The 19,903-nt window shown below is 40.6% G+C and overlaps 1 long non-coding RNA gene across 4 annotated transcripts; it reads left to right on the top strand.

Moving 5' to 3' along the window:
• The first annotated feature begins 202 nt into the window (after window positions 1-202).
• LOC122093756 lies at window positions 203-16,063 on the top strand. Of its 4 annotated transcripts, none has more exons than XR_006144547.1 (7): window positions 203-480; window positions 1,068-1,216; window positions 1,388-1,466; window positions 9,300-9,378; window positions 9,457-9,505; window positions 13,127-13,435; window positions 15,683-16,063. It is a non-coding gene; the product is annotated as an uncharacterized LOC122093756 (long non-coding RNA). The 4 variants fall into 4 exon arrangements; XR_006144546.1 differs by lacking the exon at window positions 15,683-16,063 and having other exon boundaries at window positions 13,127-13,289; window positions 13,371-14,348; XR_006144545.1 differs by lacking the exon at window positions 15,683-16,063 and having other exon boundaries at window positions 13,127-14,348.
• The last annotated feature ends 3,840 nt before the right edge of the window (window positions 16,064-19,903 follow it).

The following is a 19,903-nucleotide window of genomic DNA, read 5'->3' on the forward strand; positions in this document are numbered from 1 at the left end:
GATAAATTTTCAACTTCAATTGAACATGCATCATTACCAAAGTGTGTGCTATATTAACAATGAACAATAACAATAATCAAACTACATTGCTCAACAAGACTTTTGAACATTTTCGCTGGACAAGATTGGGCTGCAGGCTCAACAAATATCTTCACTTATCACTTCAAATAACAGAAATCCCACATTGGGCCGAACCCTTGACCTCTGATCGGAGACCTTTCTTACGAACCAATGGTGTATTTTGGCTCAACCGACTTCAACCAGTCAATTTGCATCCAATCAAATTTTGTCCTTTTACATTTAGCGCCAAACATTAGAAGCGCAAACACAGTGACACTTGCTCTGCACCGAGTCTGAGGGCGCCTAGCTTTTCTCCGCTCATGGATCTCTTACGTTATTCATCTCGATTCTCATCTGGTCAATTCGTTAATCTTCATTGATCATCCGGGCTTCGTTGTCACTCCGCTCGTCTTTTTACAGGTATATTTGCAATCGTTGGCGTTGGTTTTTTAGTAGAATTGGATATTGTGGTGGCTAGATTTATCTAGGTTTAGAAGATCTTCGTGGTTTCATGAGTTAATTTTCAAATCAAAGTTACCGTTTCCGACACCAAAAGCGAAGTACCACAGAGAACTCCAAGCTTGCCGTCTATGTATTGATGTATAATCTCTTGCTTACGCTCCTACATATTGTTAATTTTAACTTTGTTTGAAGTGTAAATGGCTATTACCCCGCTTCAAATTCGTTTCAAACCAAACAGGTCCAGAATTCTTTCGGTTACAATAGCCAACTTTGGGGTGCAAGCTCTTGTTATCTTTAGGAATTTCATATTTACTTTGTCTCAGTCTCAATTCCTTTTTTTTTCCGCTCTGCCTTCTTTTTAATTCTTTCTATTCCTGCATTATTTGATTCTAATTTGGCTTCCCCTCCCTGTACCACCCCCATTATGTGGTTTGTTTTAATTTAGTTTCAATGTGTCATATCCTCTAGTCTAAGAAGATTTATCAGTGGGAATGTTAATTGAATATGTTGTTGTATTTTCTTCTGTTGTTTGCCGGTGCTGACAGAGTGAAGTAGAGTTTTTCCCTTGATTCCTTTGGTGGCTGATGGTAAATGCTGTAACTGATGGAGCAAGATTGCAGACGAATCATTAAGCCGAGATGTTGTCTTGGAAGCGGAAGCATATGCTTTTGGAACAAAGCCCGCTGCTTGAAAGGTTAGTTTAGAGCGTATGGCTCTTTCAGTAATGCCTCGTATTGTTGTTTACACCATTGGTGATTGCATCTTTTGCTTTTAATGGAAATTTAATTAGTAATCATGTATTAACCTATCAAGGTAGTATTTTCTGTTAAATGATGGTGTTTTTTATTTTTTATTTTTTTGATAGGTAGGGAGGGGAAGTAGATAACAGCCAGGAGGCTCGAACTCAAGACCTCCTAGTGAGCTGGGCTGACTAAAATGGTTAGGTATAGAATGATGCTGAATATTTCAAATAGGCAATAGTCTGCATGCTTCCTATTATAACTCAAATGTGTGACTTTTTTTCCTTTTAACATGAATGTAAGAACTGTCTGATTTTCGTTTATTTCTACCAAACTTGGTTGTGTTCCTTAAGATTCCTTATCATTATGAATGTTGTTTCAGTTTCTCCTACAAGGGGTCAATCCACTAGAGTAAAGAATACTCAATAGGTCTTGAATTGGGTTGGGTTCAAAGTTGCTCAACAAAGTACAGATTTAACATGCAAGATAATAGACTAATTAACAGGGCAGCATCGATCAATAATAATCTAAGCATAAAAAACACTTAAACTACCCAAACGTCAAATGGGGGTATAGGGAAGGGAACATGGCAGCAAATATGTGTTAGGTTTAGCACAAATGAATCAAGACACTAAGCATAATAAGCAACCCGCGTAGTTCTCTAAAATCAGTCAACTAATAAGGTAAAGCAGCAGGGATTTTTTTCTTTTTAGGATAACAGAAAATAGATGGCTTGAAAAACAGAGATCAATTTCAGGTTTCAGTGGGGGTGATAATGGGGATAATAGGCAGTCAATGGATGTGGAACAGGGGGGTTTTACTTACCTTCTTGCTGTCCCGATTTGAGGAGAAATAGAGAAGCCGAAGTCCTCCAAAACAGAGGTGCAGTCCACCTTATTTGATGAGGAAGAAGGTCCAGCTAGACGATATAGTGCTCAGCAGCAGCCCAGCTTGTTGATGAGGAACTCAGCAGCAACCCAGGTGGGGTCTATTCGATGGAGGTGATCTCCAGTTACTGTGAACAATGGCTGCAATAGTGCAGCAGCAACAGAGAGAACAGAAACAGCAAAAGAGAGAGATGAAAGTCGAGAAAAGAGAGAGAGTCGAGAAAGAGAGAGGACAAGAGTGAGAAAAGAGAGAGAGGGAGAATCGTGAGAGAGAGAGAGGATGGTTTTTCTTCATTCAATAATTTTTTTCATTGTGGCCAATGGCCTTGCATAAATAATAGGATAATTACTAAAAAAAGGAAAAGGCTAATCTAGGAACATAATCTCAGAAATAAAGAAGTTTCTTAAAAAAAACAAATAGGAGTGTTATTTAGTTTCCTACTTAACTCAATGACCTAAATAAATAAGATACTGGAATATAAACCTACTAAAACAACAAATCAAATGGGGCCCACAAAATCTTGGGCGATAGGAAAGAGAGAGGGAATCAACCAGCATTGGGTAAGGCTAGTCGATTCCTCCCTTCTTCCTTCCTTCTTCCTTCTTCTTTCTTCTTTCTTCTTTCTTCTAGCCACAAAGATGGTTGTTTTTTCTTCTTTTGCGTCTGTACACCTTGATGTCTCCATCAACTCTCCCTAGCTTGGAAGAATTCACCTCCGGTGAATTAGAGCTCATGTAATATTCAAGCAGGTCTAGGTTGAGTTGTTGGATTTCTTGCAATGTAATCCAGGTGTTGTCAATTTCCGAACGTCCACGCCATTTGACCAAGAACTCTTTAGAACCTCCAGTGTGTGTGGACACTATCCTCTCATTAAGGATTTCCACAACTTCTTCAGTTCTTCTCGTGACCTTAGGCACAGGTGGTAATGAGGTGGGGGGAAGTGGTTGGCTTGGCTCAGAAGTCTCATCAATGGTGAAGGGGAAGTCCTCAAGGTCATCAGGATAGAAAGGGGTAAAGGTAGAGATACCATGGTATGGAACTAGGTCTTCAACATTGAAAATATTACTGATCTCCCTGCTAGTTGGCAGATCAAGGACATACGCATTGACACCTATCCTCTTGAGTACCTTGAACGGACCTGTGCTACGAGCATGTAGCTTGCTCGCTTTTCCCCTAACAAAACGTTGCGGTTTGATTCTTACCATCACCATATCGCCCTCTTGAAACTCTTGTAGTCTTCTGTGCACATCTGCCTTCGATTTGTATTGCTCATTGCTCAGTGCTATCTGTCTTCTTATGCCTGCATGCAAATCATGTATATGCTGAGCAAAAGATTCGGCTGACTAGGATGTCCTGGAACTAGACACTACTGGGATAAGGTCTATGGGTGCCTGGGGCTGGTATCCTGAACAAATCTCAAAAGGGGACAGACCAGTGGTACGGTTCTTAGAACTATTATATGCAAACTCAGCCTGGCTAAGGACTCGATCCCAACTGGTAAGGTGTTCTCCTATGAGGTAACGCAATAAATTCCCTAAGCTCCTATTGACAACCTCGGTCTGGCCATCGATCTGAGGGTGAAAAGCGGAGGAGAAACAGAGCTTCGTGCCCATCATCCGCCATAGGGTCCTCCAAAAATGACTGGTGAACTTAACATCCCTGTCTGACACTATGGTGAGGGGTAACCCATGGTACTTGACAACCTCATTAAAGAAAATTCTGGCTACTATGGATGCATCGGAGGTCTTAGAGCATGGGATAAAATAGGCCATCTTCGAGAAGCGGTCCACAACCACATAAACAGAATCATGGCCTCTCGAAGTTCTTGGTAGACCAAGCACGAAGTCTATGCTAAGGTCCTGCCAAGGGGAATGGGGAACGGGTAGGGGAGTGTACAATCCCGTGTTTTTCTTTTGTTGTTTGGCTGTTTGGCACGTCCTACACTGACTCACAACTCTAGCAACATCCCTCTTCAGCCTTGGCCAAAAGAATCGGTCCTCAACGAGGGTGATGGTCTTATCTCGACCGAAATGGCCAGCGACTCTCCCAGCATGCAATTCCCAGATCAGGAAGTCTCGGAGTGAAATCCTGGGAATGCACAACTTGCTTCCTTTAAAAAGGAAGCCCTCCCTAAGTAGGTAGTCCGAGCGGTTGACCGGGTTGCCTTCACTCAAGGAAGTGAATGGCTCACTAAAATCAGGATAGGTGGGGTATTGGTCCTTGACTCGCTCGAACCCTACAACCTCTACACTTATTGCCTGGAGTAGCACACTAGCCCGACTCCTAGCATTGGCGCGACTGAGGAATATGTTCACCCGGCTCAGTGCATCTGCAGCAGTATTCTCGACACTAGGTCTGTGCTTGAGTACAAAAGTGTACTCTTGGAGAAACTCAACCCACTTGGCATGCCTCTGGTTAAGTTTCTTTTGGGCGCTCAGGTATCTCAGAGCCTGGTGGTCAGAGAATAGCATAAATTCTTGCGGTAAAAGGTAATGTCGCCAATAGCGTAGTGATTGGACAACCGCATAGAATTCATTGTCGTACGTGGAATAACGTTGTCTAGCTTCATTAAGCTTCTCACTAAAATAGGCAACAGGGTGGCCCTCTTGTCCTAAGACACCATCTATCCCAATACCAGATGCATCGCAATTCACTTCGAAGACCTTAGAGAAATCTGGGAGGCGCAGGACTGGAGCTTCAGTCATAAGTTTTTTAATCTCATTAAAGGCCTTCGTAGCATTCTTAGTCCATTGAAAGTCCTTCTTTTTCATGCAGTCGGTGATAGGAGACATAATGGAACTAAACTGGGAGATGAACCTCTTGTAGAAAGTGGCTAAGCCATGAAAGCTTCTTACCTCATGGACGTTAGTTGGCTCAGGCCACTCTATAATCGCTCTCACTTTCTCAGGGTCAGTAGATACTCCTTGAATTGACACAACAAATCCTAAGAAGATGACTTGATCACTCATGAAGGTGCACTTCTTGAGGTTGACATAGAGTTTCTCTTGTAAGAGCACATGAAAAACCTTCTGTAAGTGATCCAAATGGGAAGACGGGGTCTTACTATAGATGAAGATGTCATCAAAGTAAACCACTAGGAACTTGCCAATGAATGGTTGAAGCACTTGATTCATTATCCTCATGAAGGTGCTAGGTATTTAACAAGCCAAAAGGCATGACTAACCACTCAAAGAGGCCATCCTTCGTCTTGAAGGCTGTCTTCCACTCATCTCCAGGCCTAACTCTAATCTGGTGGTACCCACTCTTGAGATCAATCTTCAAAAAGATCGAAGAGTTGGCCATCATATCCCGCATATCATCAAGCCTAGGGATAGGGAACCTATACTTGATGGTGATTTTATTGATGGCCCTACTATCAACACACATACGCCAAGTGCCATCTTTCTTTGGCGTGAGCAAGGCAGGTACAGCACACGGGCTAAGGCTCTCCCTAATAAATCCCTTCTGCAACAGTTCATCCACTTGCCATTTGAGTTCAGCGTATTCTTTGGGATCCATTCGGTAATGGGGTAAGTTCGGAAGAGAGGATCCTGGAACTAAGTCAATAGCGTGTTGGATGTCACGCATAGGCAGTAACTCATCAAGTAGTTCCTCAGGGAATAACCTCTCGAATTTTCTCAACAAGGGTCGCACTTCTCTAGGAGCCTCAGTGAATAAGTGTGACGTATCAGTATTACTCTATATGGCAACTAGAGCATAAATCACCCCTGACTCGTGACACTCTCCTTCAAATTGTTGTTGATTTAAAATGTTGAGTGTTTTCGTGGGGGTGTGTTTGGATGTACTTCCCTTGTGTTCTGGAACCCTAGCTTCCCTAGGGGCACTGGGGGTCAGTCTGATCTTCTTCCCTTTGAACTCAAAGACAGGTGTTAGATTTCCCGTAATTAGTGACATCCCGGCCATTTAACCAGGGTCTACCTAGGATGATGTGGGCAACATCCATCCCTAGGACATCACACCACACTCGATCCTCATATCCAGCAAAGTTTAGGGGAACTAAACACCTCAGATTAACGGGAATGGTGGACTGATCAACCCAGGCGACCTTGTAAGGCTTGGGGTGGGGTTCAAGTTTGAGGCCCATTCGAGCGACAGCATTCTTGGCGACCACATTCTTGCAACTCCCGCTGTCTATGGCGACGCGGCAGTTCTTACCCTGATGACATGTGTAAGTGATGAAAATATTAGTTCGCCACCAATCATCGCTACTCCTAGGTTGTGAGACCATGCATCGCACGATGCCGAGCTTAAGGTCACCGGCCTCCTCAGTGTCCTCATCAGATATGGTCTCATCTGGTCATAGTCCTCATACTCATGGTCCTGAAAATCCTCTTGGTCACCTTCTTCAGGGGTCTGCTCTCCCAAATAAAGATTTCTATTGGGACACTCTCTGGAGAAGTGACCAAACCCGCGACACTTGAAGCACTGTTGTTGTCCACTACTCTTGGGTGCTTCGCCCAAAATTCTTTTACCCTTGTTGTCAAATTGACGCTGTGGTGCAGCAGGGGGTTTTGGAATCCAGTTGAGCCTTGGAGTGGTTTTCTAAATTAGGACTCCCCAACTTGAAAGCTCTTCCTCTGAGAATAAGTTCTCATGGAGGATTCTACCTCAAGAGCTATCCTGAATGCCTGTGGAACGTCTCGCACCAGGTGGGGTGTCATACGAGACTGAATTTTGGAGTTTAGCCCGATAAGGAATTTGGATAGTGTCTGCTCAATGTCCTCCCGAATATGGCTTCTAATTTTCAATTCATTGAACTTGCTTATGTATTCGGTCACAGTCAACTTTCCTTGCTTCAGGGTATTCATTTCATTCAACAACTGGAGCCTATAAGTGATAGGCAAAAATTCCCTCTTGAGCCGCTCTTGCATTTCTACCCAGGTGGTGATTGGCTCAAGTCCTAGGTGGTCCTCCTGGTAATCTAGGTCTGTCCAGAAGTCCTGGGCAGCTCCAGTAAGCTTGAACTTAGCAAATCGGTAGTGGACTTCCTCTGGCATATCGTAGAAATCGAAGTACCTATCCATCCGCTTGATCCAATCCAGAAGGATCCTAGCATCAATCTGACCATCATAGGTAGGGGTATCTACCTTAATCATCCGTCTGACATCAAAGCCCTTATCAGGATGCTCATAACCCTCATCATCTCTATATTGGGTTTGGCGTCTTGGCGGTGGGCCTCAACCCCTACCCTGATCCCTACCACGCCCCAGGCCTTGGAAGTTATCCCCTATCTGGTCATAACCATTAGTCTGGTTATTCTCGTTTACGGCCTCAGGGTTAGGGCCTCTACCCCTAGGTTCAGTGCCAGTTGTGTTACGGCTTTGCCGTCCATCAGGGTTTTGGGCACTTGTCTCAAGGGCAACCAACTTATCGGTAAGGGCTTGGTGATGGACAGCTTGTGTTTCTTGTATGTCTTGAACGGCTTTCATGAATTCAGCCAGTTGGTCAGATTGGGTGGAGGTGCTAGGGGGGTCAGACATATCCTGGTATGTTCTACCACTACGAGTGGACATAAGGAAATGGGCAGCCAAGGTACGATTGTCACCAAAGACTCAAGGTCTACTCAGAATCTCCAATTGAGACAAGTAGTTAGCCCTTTCAATCTTGAGGTCAGAAATTTCCCTCTTAAGTATGTGCTTTTGGAGTGAATAGCGTCCAATGTTATTTGGTCCCGCCAACTTAAGAAAGAAAATGGTGTCCTCTAATATATGGCATCGCTCTCTTAGCTCAGACTCGACTACAGACAGATGGTGACGGAGACTAAACCTCAAAAGGTAAGACATGTGAACAAGGGGCAGCAGTACCTAATTATCCTAAACCTAGACAAAACCATGCTCTGATACCAAGATGATGTAGGGAGGGTGCCTAGACAACTAGGTTTCCTACCAGGGGTCAATCCACTAGAGTAAAGAATACTCAATAGGTCTTGAATTGGGTTGGGTTCAAAGTTGCTCAGCAAAGTACAGATTTAACATGCAAGATAATAGACTAATTAACAGGGCAACATCGGTCAATAATAATCTAAGCATGAAAAACACTTAAACTACCCAAGCGTCAAATGGGGGGGTATAGGGAAGGGAACATGGCAGCAAATATGTGTTAGGTTTAGCACAAATGAATCAAGACACTAAGCATAATAAGCAACCCGCGCAATTCTCTAAAATCAGTCAACTAATAAGGTAAAACAACAGGGATTTTTTTTTTTAGGATAACAGAAAATAGATGGCTTGAAAAACAGAGATTAATTTCAGGTTTCAGTGGGGGAGATAATGGGGATAATAGGTAGTCAATGGATGTGGAACAGGGGGGGTTTTACTTACCTTCTTGCTGTCCCGATTTGAGGAGAAATAGAGAAGCCGAAGTCCTCCAAAACAGAGGTGCAGTCCACCTTATTTGATGAGGAAGAAGGTCCAGCTAGATGATGTAGTGCTCAGCAGCAGCCCAGCTTGTTGATGAGGAACTCAGCAGCAACCCAGGTGGGGTCCATTCGATGGAGGTGATCTCCAGTTACTGTGAACAATGGCTGCAATAGTGTAGCAGCAACAGAGGGAACAGAAACAGCAAAAGAGAGAGATGAAAGTTGAGAAAAGAGAGAGAGTCGAGAAAGAGAGAGGACGAGAGTGAGAAAAGAGAGAGAGTGAGAATCATGAGAGAGAGAGACGATGGTTTTTCTTCATTCAATAATTTTTTTCATTGTGGCCAATGGCCTTACATAAATAATAGGATAATTACTAAAAAAAGGAAAAGGCTAATCTAGGAACATAATCTCATAAATAAATAAGTTTCCTAAAAAAAACAAATAGGAGTGTTATTTAGTTTCCTACTTAACTCAATGACCTAAATAAATAAGATACTGGAATATAAACCTACTAAAACAACAAATCAAATGGGGCCCACAAAATCTTGGGCGATAGGAAAGAGAGAGGGAATCAACCAGCATTGGGTAAGGCTAGTCGATTCCTCCCTTCTTCCTTCCTTCTTCCTTCTTCTTTCTTCTTTCTTCTAGCGACAAAGATGGCTGTTTTTTCTTCTTCTTGCGTCTGTACACCTTGATGTCTCCATCACAGATGAAGTGAATTATTTCTCAATTTGCAATTAGATATTTTCTCACAACATATATGTTTGCAGATTGTGTAAGTACTTAATGGTGGCTTTTGGTAAGGCTTCAGTTTTCATTCTTCATGCAAGGGTTCAAACTGTTAATAAGGTATGTTACATATCAACTGTTAGCAACATGGAGTTGCAATTGTGTGGTGGATTACATATGACTCAATCTACATTGTAGGCTAGGGATCTTGCTGTTGGAATGATGTGTACATGAAGCAGGTACACAGGTATGCTTCCTCTTTTTTTTTTGGTATTCTCTGTTATAGGAGTTTGGGCCAGCCATAATCAATGCTAAGGAAACTTCTGGCATTGCTATTTCTTCTGGTAAATATGTGGCATCTCTTTCCTTCAATTACATTAGCAGTTTAAGAAGCCCAGCACTTGTTTGTGCAGAACAAAATAGAAGTCCTATTGGACCTTAAAATCTTTCTAAAAGGAGGATTGTTCCTTTCTTTTTTGATTTGCTGGGATTGAAGAAAATAACACAATCTAATCAGGTTACAGACTGAAAAGGGAGTCAACTTGATCTTGCAGAAAATCAAGTTGAGTGAAGTTACATCTTTCCTTCAGGTGGTGTGGTTGTGACAAATGGTTGTTTACATAAACAGATATTGGAGATGATCTCTTCTAGATAATCTGTTGTTTGATTTGACACATGTATACACATTTTTGTTTGATCATGAGATATGACTCCTGCATTGATGTTGCTGCTTATTTTGAGCTCGTTAGGATTCTGCAAATCCTTTTGAGAATGTTGATGTCAAAACCACCATTATTTCAAACAGTTTTTATGTTTATAGTTTCAAACCTATTTTAAGGTCAAAGTGTCAAACTTGCCTTGCACTGGTAGATACATCTCAAAATGAAACTTTGAGCAAAATTTTTTTTTTTTTGGGTGAATAAATAGTTCATTAACCAAGAGGAAAGAAAAGAAAGGACATACAACCCCAAAGGAAATGGGGGGGGGGGGGGAGAGAGAAAAACAACAAAACCTATCCTCAGGGAGAGGTGGTCCTGATGATAGAGCTAGGGAGCTCCCAGGAGACTACAATGTGACAGTTTTTAGGGGATGGATTACCTATGGCGGAAACCTTTGCAATCTTAGTTTTCACATCAAAGAAGATGGAGTTCCAAATCTTCCCAAGTGGCCTAGAGTTGGAGGTCCATTTCATATGATTTCTTTCCATCCAAATTTGGTTTAGAGAAGCACAGAAAGCAAGTTTGCCCACCAAATCACATATGGTCTTCCCTTGAAATGTCATATCGACCCATATCCACTCCCTTCGGAAGGGGAGGATGCATCTACAAGAAGGCCAGCATTTAGACAACACCATTTTCCAAATGGAGGCAGAGACTGGACATCAAAGAATAGATGATCATGTCTTCAAGCTGGGCATTGCAGAGATGGCACAAGGAGGGGACTGGAATTCTTCTGTGGATGAGAAAGGCTTGCGTGGGAAGGCAATCAGTGAAGATCCTCCAAGCCGTGAACTTTGGCGAGGGATGTGACATTTGAGCAAATTATTGAATAGGGTAGAAAACATTTTCAACTGTTTATAGGCCGCTTGAAGCAAAGTAATGGTAGGGTTAAGGACAGTTGCATGATTCTTGTGAATTTTAACATGCTTGGATGCACTAGGTGGACTGGGGGAAGTACACGATCATGTGAAAAGGACAAATTTATCATTAAATGTTGACTATAGGAAACTTTAATGTCCATGTTCATTCTTTGTGATCTCAACATCTTTGCTGGTTGGATGACAAAAACAACATTGCTGCCACAAACTTTAAAACCTCAAAATCATTTTTCAGTGCCTCCTTGGTGAAAAGAAGCTTTTCTGAATGTTTGAGTGGCCTCTTTTCTTATCCTCTGCTCATCCATTGCTAGGTTTTGGGATTTTCATGAATGTTTATGAAGGTAAATCCTTGACAATAGGGGAAAAGTACTTCAAATTGAAAGTATATTGTGTCATTTATGATTTATGTGACCATTTCCATGGTGGGAAAGTAGGAGTGTGATACTTATGGTTCAACATCCTTAATATAAGCTATTGCACAAGAATTATTCTCTTTTCAATATGGATTGAATCATGGAAGGCTAGGGGATCAGCCACAAGGTGACAGACTTCATTTTAAAGACTGAAGTTTAAATTACGATTTAGAGTTGGAAATTCAAGTGGGGGATTCGGCTCCTTAATTTGGGACTGCCTAGACTTCAAACTTTGTCAAGGTCAGTGACATGAGAACTCATAAATCTTACTACCCATGAATTGGGTGTAATGTGTTGGGCATATGGCAGTAAGTGTTGTCATTGTTAGACAACACAGTTAGAACCAACACACTTACACAGTGTTGGCAGTGTATACAGTCAGCAGCGAGATATATAATGGCAGTACAGATGCATGCAGTATAGATAGTGACAGATGGCACAGTCAGTTAGTAGTGATAGTGCACTGATGTGGTAGGGCATCAGGAGTGAGTTCACAGAGGTTTCTGATGATGCACAATGTTTACAATTGTTCTGGCAGTGCTGGGTGAGCCAAACAGTGCAGCATGTCATGTGGCAAGGGAAATTTGTTCATTTGACAGTTTGGCAGTAGGGGTCATGTTTTCGGACATGTCTGTCAGTATATTAGTGTTGATTTGATGATATGGCAGTGTACACTGATCAGTTGGCAGAGCTGGAATGGTCAGGATGTAACATGGCTGAGCTGTATGGGCACATGGCAGTTGAACAATATTCTGGATGCATCTGGCCTTGCTGGCACCTTTTGGCAGTATATTATGTCATTAGTCATTGCACAGTGTTTGGCAAAGGGCCATAGCACCAAGTGAATGGGCACATGGCGGTTGAATTCATTGGTTCATGCAGTGGCAGTGTGTTCGGAGCTATTTTTGGAAGGTCTAGATCTGGGTAGAGCAATCTACATGAGAAATGTAGTTCGTTGAGTCGTCTTTCCAATGCCACTTGAATCGCATCGTTTTGATGTCGAAGGAGAAGTTATGGTGATTGTCATAAAGGTGCATAGAAAAGAAGTGAATTTAGAGAGGCTTAAATGAGTTTGGAGGAATTTGGGGTGCTTTCTGCCAAAATTTCCTGACAAAAGCTTTTGTTCCAGTAGTTTACCTCTCTCTGCTTGAAAATCAAGGTAAAGCCTCATTATTTGTGTTAAATTTCATTTCTGGGCTTCTGTTAGGGTGGGGAGTACAAAAGACTGTACATGTGCATGCATTGGATCAGTGGATTATTGGTTGAGATGAAGCCACACCAACAGATTCTTTTTTCAGAGGCTTGAATGAAGGTGCGCAAAAATGCGTGGACTGATGACAAACAAGATTCCCACGACATGTCAATTGATTGGCTTGGTGCATTAGACTGGGTACACTGTGAAACACTGAATCACAACCAAGGCCCAAAGAAGCATGTGCATATTAAGTAGTTTAATGATTCTATTTTATCAAATCATGGCCATTCATGTAGATGCACATCCAATAGCCAAGAGCCGTGTCACCTAATACACCCCTGGTGTCCCTTGATTACAGCGTCGCTAGTGCACTAGACCTACAGAAAAGATTCCATTTTGTTGGACAGTGTTGAACCTGGAAGCACTTGACGGAGGGTCAATCTGATGGCTAGATTTGCAAGTCTGCTTTAGGCGCACAATCCAACGGTGTGTGTTGCTGCCGACATGTCATTACAGGGGCAATATCACAAGCTATGCTTTAAGTTTATAGAGTTTCCCCTGAACTTGCCAATTCGCACAAGCTATCTTCTAATTGTGATATCTTGCTCGTTTTGACTCTGATATGGGCGTTGTTTGTTTTTGCATGTTCATAATTGAGAGAAGAACGTCCCTGCAGAGAGGGGGGAAAAAGGTGAAAAAGGCCACAGGAAGCACGGTATTATTCAGAGAAGCTACTTTAATATTAACTTCAATCAATTGAAGGCATGAGCGTGTGCAAGTTGTTGACTGTACTTCAGAGAGGCAGTACATGGTGGGAATGCACAGGGTGAGGCATTCTATGTTCCCCAAACCCTAGTTTATGTTAAAATGGTTTTGGTGATTGAGACGACTGCATTGATGTTTGTAGCATACTATGGTTGATTCCTACGCATCAGGGGAGACAATCGTCATTGGGGTTATACACAGGTTGAGGTAAACTGCATTGCAAATCCGAAATTTTATTGTTCTAGGTTGTGTTAATTGTTGAAAGACCTAGACCATGAATTTAATTGTGGGGATTATATTTTATGCTCTTACATTGTAAACCTAGCAAGTTGGGGCTTGTCTAGGGCTTGAGATTGTAGTCCTTGCCTTTGCGTCAACAACGGTTGAAAAAGTAGAGGGTGCTTCTGAGTCGTTGCGGCTAGAACCCACCATTCAGGGTTGTAACCCTTGCATTTGTGTAGGTAAGTGTTGAAGTAGGATAGGGCGTTCCTAAGTCATTGTAGTGGCTAAAAATCACTAGTGATTGAGTAGACATTGAGCAGGCATTACTCAGGGGATGTCAGCACACTCCTGAATTATGTTAAAATTGGTTGTCCCTTGTATTTGCATGTATTTAGATATTTTGAATTGCATAGTGATGACAGGATGGGTGTACACTATCTGGTAGACCTAACCACTTTGTTGTAGCAAGGTGGAAGGGCATACAACTATGTGGGTTTGGTAAAATTGGGATTGCCCCAGCCAGCCAAGATTTGTGTTAGTGTGTGTGGCGTGGCATCAACGTTGTTTGAGATATTGCCACCAGTATTGGAATATCAAGGGTGTGTTGCAAGGAGTATTGGAATAATTTCGAAGGAATTTTTAGTGATCCTAATTCACTTCCTTAGTGATCCTAATTCACCCCCTCTCAATGTCACTTGGGAATATCAATAATGGTTGATCAGTTTGGAGTTTTCTCTACAGTGAGACTTGTCGAATCACTAGATACTGTCTCTTGAATAGTTATTTAGTTAATAATTTGTATAGTATGTAAGAAAGATGTAATAAGAAACCTAACGTGCTTGGTCCCCTTGTGTAAATCAGAATATTTATGCTATAAATAAAGTTTCTTCTTGTGGCTGATGTATCTTATTCGGCTATTCGATTTCGAAAATCTTCACCTGTATAAATAATCGTAGATCTTTATTTGAAGTTGATACAAGGCAATTGTGTCAACAGTAGAGCCCATTTGCCAAGACACAGAACATAAATCCTGCACCCAAAAGATCTTGATTTCATCCAAATAAAATATTCAACATCACCAGACTTTTCTTTATATTTATGTGGTTTGTGATTACTCTTAACTCTAATTTGGAGTCCAAGACATTTCTCTATTAGTTTTCTAAATTGTTTCTGCTCTTTATAAGTTTTAACTTTTAGTAGTCTGATGGAATTTTAAGTCATAGTAGAATAAAACATTAAAATCATATTTAGTACTACTGTGAAAGCAGTAGCTTAGGCCTTGTATCAAGTATGATGTCAAATAGAGCTGATCGGAGGGAAATGATCCATGTAGCCGAGACCCCATTTGGTTGGGATAAGGTTGAGTTGTTGTTGTAGTATGAAAACGATATACTTCTATTCAAGCCAACTTGATAGATTGTAGGAATCCATTTTGACCGAAGATAGCTAGGAAGGCTGTCCCTTAAGGGGGAGAACACCTAGCAATGGGCTGCCAGGAGATGAACTGAAGGTCCATTGGAGCCCAAAAGTTGGCCCATAAAGAAGGTCATCTAATGTTATTTGCTTTATTAATGCTATAACCTTTGACATCTCTTTTGGGGGTTCCTTGTCTCCTTTGGAACAAGTAAAGTAGAACAAAATTTTCTGTGGTAAAGCGAAGGAAAGTGAAATTAAAAGAAATTTGTTAGAAGTAGAATTGATGTAGAGTGATATGATAACCTGTGTGACCCGCAACATAGAGAACGTAGGAGGTAAAAATAAATATCGAAAAACTTCTGATATTCTGGTTGGAAGGTTTTCAACACAATGCTTCTACTGCCAAATTTACAATCGCAAGGGATATTCCAATGACCGTTGAAATGTTCAAGAGTTGGAATTTATGTAATTATGAGCATGATAAAGTTCTGTTTAAAGTGCACTGGTTCCATCCTTTCCCTCCTCCCTCTTTGTATGCATATGTATGTGTGTCCATGCCGTCTCTCTTCAAACTTGTTAGAAATAAAAGCTAGGATTCCCTTATAACAATAACAATTTTGAGTCCAAACACAGCCTAGTTTAAAAAATATATTTGTAAGAATTTGAACTTTGCTTGTAATGTTTTAGAATATGGGAAGAATCGCCACGATGATTGAAAACCCAACAGGGGGTCGGGTGGGGGGAAACAAAATGGAACTGCTGCCAATAATTTTATTATCTCTTTTATCTAATTGGCTTGTTTGGATCCAAATGTAGCTTGGAATCGGTTCATACTTGAAGATCATCCACTGGAATGGAAGTAGAACTGCAATCTTCTGTGATTTTTCTGATGGGAAGCATATGGTCTTTTTATCAAACACTTTCCTTAAATGCATTATGTCTAGAAGAGTGCTCTGCTATTACGAGTCTAACCATTGTGAAAAGTACAGTCCCCCCCCCCCCCCCCGGCCTGTTACCATCTTCATTAGCAAACTGAAATGGAGGCCATAACTTAATCTTTTGGTCAGAAAAGGTACCCTAATGAAGTTTCAAAATGAAAGACAACTTCATACCCCTTATTGTTAAAAGTAGTTCTTTAAATCTTGTACTCATCAGTGGGGAACCGCAAAATGAATATAACATTCAGAGACTTTTTCAGATTTTTGAGTTGAACTGTTTTAGATGCTGTAATGGGATTCTGTCCATCTTCCAAGTGGCTGAGTTCTAGGAGTTGACTCAAAACGTTGGTTGCTTTATTGAATTATTGAACACCAACAACTCGTGAGTTCTGTTCACTTTCTGGCCAACTAACTTTAGAAATCCACTTTAACAAGCTTAAGATACCATTACTTCCTCTCTTCTCTCGTCTGTGTATGACTCTGTGGCTTTAGTCTGCATTTCAAGTGTCCAAATCAATTATTTTTATTCCTCATTGAGTATACAACTGAGGAGAAACCCTTACCCAGCCGTAGATTGATTCACATTCCTCAAGTTTGATTAACACATGTACAAGTTTTCCTTCACAGTGTTCACCCACGAATCTAAAGTCATTATTACCCTTTCCTCTCTATTTGTAGAAGGTCTGCAATATCCTTCACTTTTCTTTTCTGACTCTTCAAGTAACCTAGTGCACAAGGCTCCCGCTATTGTAGGGTTTGGGAGGGACAAATGTATGCAATCTTACACCCTGCCTCGTAAGAGAGACTGTTTCCAAAGATAAAAATACTAAGAATACTCTAGTGGACTCCATATACAGCTACGTACTTTATAGAAATATGCATGGATAGGATAGAATATTAAGAAAATACTACATCGACTAATGCCTAGATCCTGGTATCAGTTATAAATAATGGAGTCCATATACTACTACGTACTTTAAATAAGCATGCATGGATAGGATAGAATATTAAGAATATATTACATCCACATACGTAGATTTGGTATCAATTATTAATCCTAGAAAATGTGGAATTGCCACGTATACAAAACACTAGTTAAACCACCTGCTCTATAATTCAAAGTTTGTTAGATAGTTATTATACACCTGACGACATAGGTCAACAATATTTAGATTATCTACCAAATCATCTCCAAAAAATATATATTTATCTACCGACTTTATATGTATTTGAGCCAACTTAAAGACATAGATGATTCAATTTGGTTAACTCATGTACAAGCAACCCCTTGTTTTGGTTCCATTTTAAGAACATAATCCCTAATTTGCTATTAGTTCATGAGGTGTCTGCATGATGGCAAGCATGGGGACATGAGCTCTAGATTACACTCATTAATATAGAGTATAAACTAAAGCTTATACTATTACCAAATTGATATCACTTTGCCCGCTCTCTCATTCCATATACATTATAAGAAATGTCATCAGGGGCCATTTCATCATGGTAATTTAACGGAGGCAAGAAGGGGAACATAAGAAAAGGATGGGGATGGGTCAAACAATCTGTCATATAAGGGCTAGGGCCAAATCTCAGTAGTTGAATAAAAAACTATTTGACCAAATCTATTGTTAGATAGAGGTGGATATGACACTTCCAACACATGATATTCAAAGTCTCTAAAGGTTTGAACAGTGTCCACATTTATGTAAGGAAAAAGTTACCTTATCACATTTTTTTAAAAATTTCTCTTATTTCTCTTGATTATGTGGGGTTCAAATGCTATTCCTCATACTATCACTAGTTTGGCATAAGAGAATAATTAAGTTCCTCTCTAGTAGCGTTGGCACCTAGCACACATTTAAAGGCCGAGAGTTCCTTGGGGTGCACACCCAGGTGTTGGGATGCTCCCAGTCATCAGATGTGATTGATCGAGTAACGTAGTTTAAAGGGATCTAAATATGAAGAGAATGCATCAGATTGATAGCGGAAAACCCTTTCCTTTTAATTAATATTAGGGAAAATGTTCAATGAATTGTTGGGGTTTCCTATACTCTTCCTATAAAAAAAATTAATTATTTATTTTTTATTTCAATAATATAGTATACCCTAGCTGCTCATTGAGTCCTTGCCCTTAATACCAAAGAAAGAACGAAATATGTGAAAGGGAGGATGAATCCTCTGGAACATAATATTACATCTAAGGTATCAACACATGTCCTTTTTTTTTATATATATATATATCCCTTTTTACCCTTTAAATGACAAGAAGTAGGGCAAGTGTTAGCACCTGCGATGTATATTTAGGTAAATGTAGGTATAAAGGATATACTCTCGAATTTCTACCTAGAAAAAAAAGAAAGAGGATCCACTCTGAAATATGGTTTCAAGTACCAGTGAGTATCGGTCCATTTTACTCCTGATTTTTATAAACAATATTATTTTTTTTATTTTACCCCCTGAAACGTTCTGAATCAGTATTGATATTAGTATCGGCATCGGCATCGGCCTACCGTCCCCTGAATCCTTGCTCTGAGGGGGTAAGGAATGTGAACGGATCCAAGGGTTACTGTCACGGGTAGAAAGGAAAGGAGGGCGCACGTCATTACATATGACGTGGAGGGTTGAAGAATAGAGTAACTGAGCTGCTGGGGGTTTTGCTTTTCATCTGGAGTGGACCCCACCTTGGAGTGGTAGCGTCTTGCATGAGAACACGTAGCAAGGGAGGTCGTCAGCATCAGATTGTTAGAAAAAAGAGAAACCCCTAAGTTATAGGGTGGGAAGATCCGTGCGTGGAGGTCGTCAAGCAATATCGTACAGATGCGGGTTGGGATCCTCGATAAGGCAATCCTAATTTTATAAAGCGGGTGTGAAATCGGAAGACGAAAATGCCCTCGCGTCCTACCTTGAGAGCTTGGAGCCTTGGACCAGGCCGAGCCGACGGGGACAGCTCTTTAGCCGGCTGGGTTCTTTTTTTTTTTTTCTTTTAATTGTGATAAGCAGGGAGCTGTGTGAACACTAGAATTTGATAAGGGAAAGGAAATATGGCTGTCAACTTTTTGACTTTGATGGCAATTAAAAAAAATAAGTGTGCAAACTGGGGAGGGTGCTATACCTATAGTTTAAGGAATCAGTTTTAGATTGACGATATCGGTTGATTCATATTGGTGTTTATATTTATATCGGTTGTGATTGATATTGATGCCTGATTGAAATGATTTTGATATCCGATCGATAGGAGTTGTTGATATAGGATTGATATGGCTTGTCGATTTGTATGGGTATTGGTGTTGGCAACAACCGATATCATGAATTAAACCCATGGGTACATCAGCAATACATCTCTCTCTCTCTCTCTTCATATGAAATGATCTCTTTGCCCTTTATTTATAAATTTGTTCTATAATCTTTGGAAAAAAATTTACTGATACTCAGGCTGTAAGAACTTTCCTATCAAAGAAATAGAATAATTCATTTTCTTTTTGGGTTCACAAATACCTTCCAAGATTTTCGTATTTTCCAAACCTTTCGAGATTCTATTTCTTTGGTTGCGAGCTTGGGTAACACCAAAACTTCATCCTACTTCATTGGTGTGCTTCTTATGCCCACTTACTCAAAAAATAAATAAATAAAAATAAAATAAAATCCTGCTAGTTTGAAGGGAAGATTACCGCAAATTGTTTTGTGCATGATCAACATAACGAGGCCTTCCTATTCGAGTCTATACTATCTGCAACGAACAGTGAAGTGCGATGAGCATCGAACAATTGAGAGTATCTAAGTATATGCTCCAAGAAGCTCCCAATCACTCGATACTCATTGCATCGATGTAGCAGTTTTCACATTCTTATTTCACCTACCTTCTTTCGTTAATAGAAGATGATGCAATTCCTTTGACCTCTGTGGGTGAGGAAAATTGCTACCTATGGTTTTTTTATTTTTTTTGGTAAGAAAACTGCCGCCTATGGTAAAAGTCAAAAGATTGGAAGACAAATTTTATTCTTTTATTGGTAAAAGATTGGAAGACATTGAAAAGGTTTTCGTTTACACATCTAAAACCATAATACACTGTAAGGCCTTTCTTTTTTTTTTTTTTTTTTTT

This window comes from Macadamia integrifolia, chromosome 11 (genome assembly GCF_013358625.1).
Source record: "Macadamia integrifolia cultivar HAES 741 chromosome 11, SCU_Mint_v3, whole genome shotgun sequence".
NCBI classification, from domain to species: domain Eukaryota; kingdom Viridiplantae; phylum Streptophyta; class Magnoliopsida; order Proteales; family Proteaceae; genus Macadamia; species Macadamia integrifolia.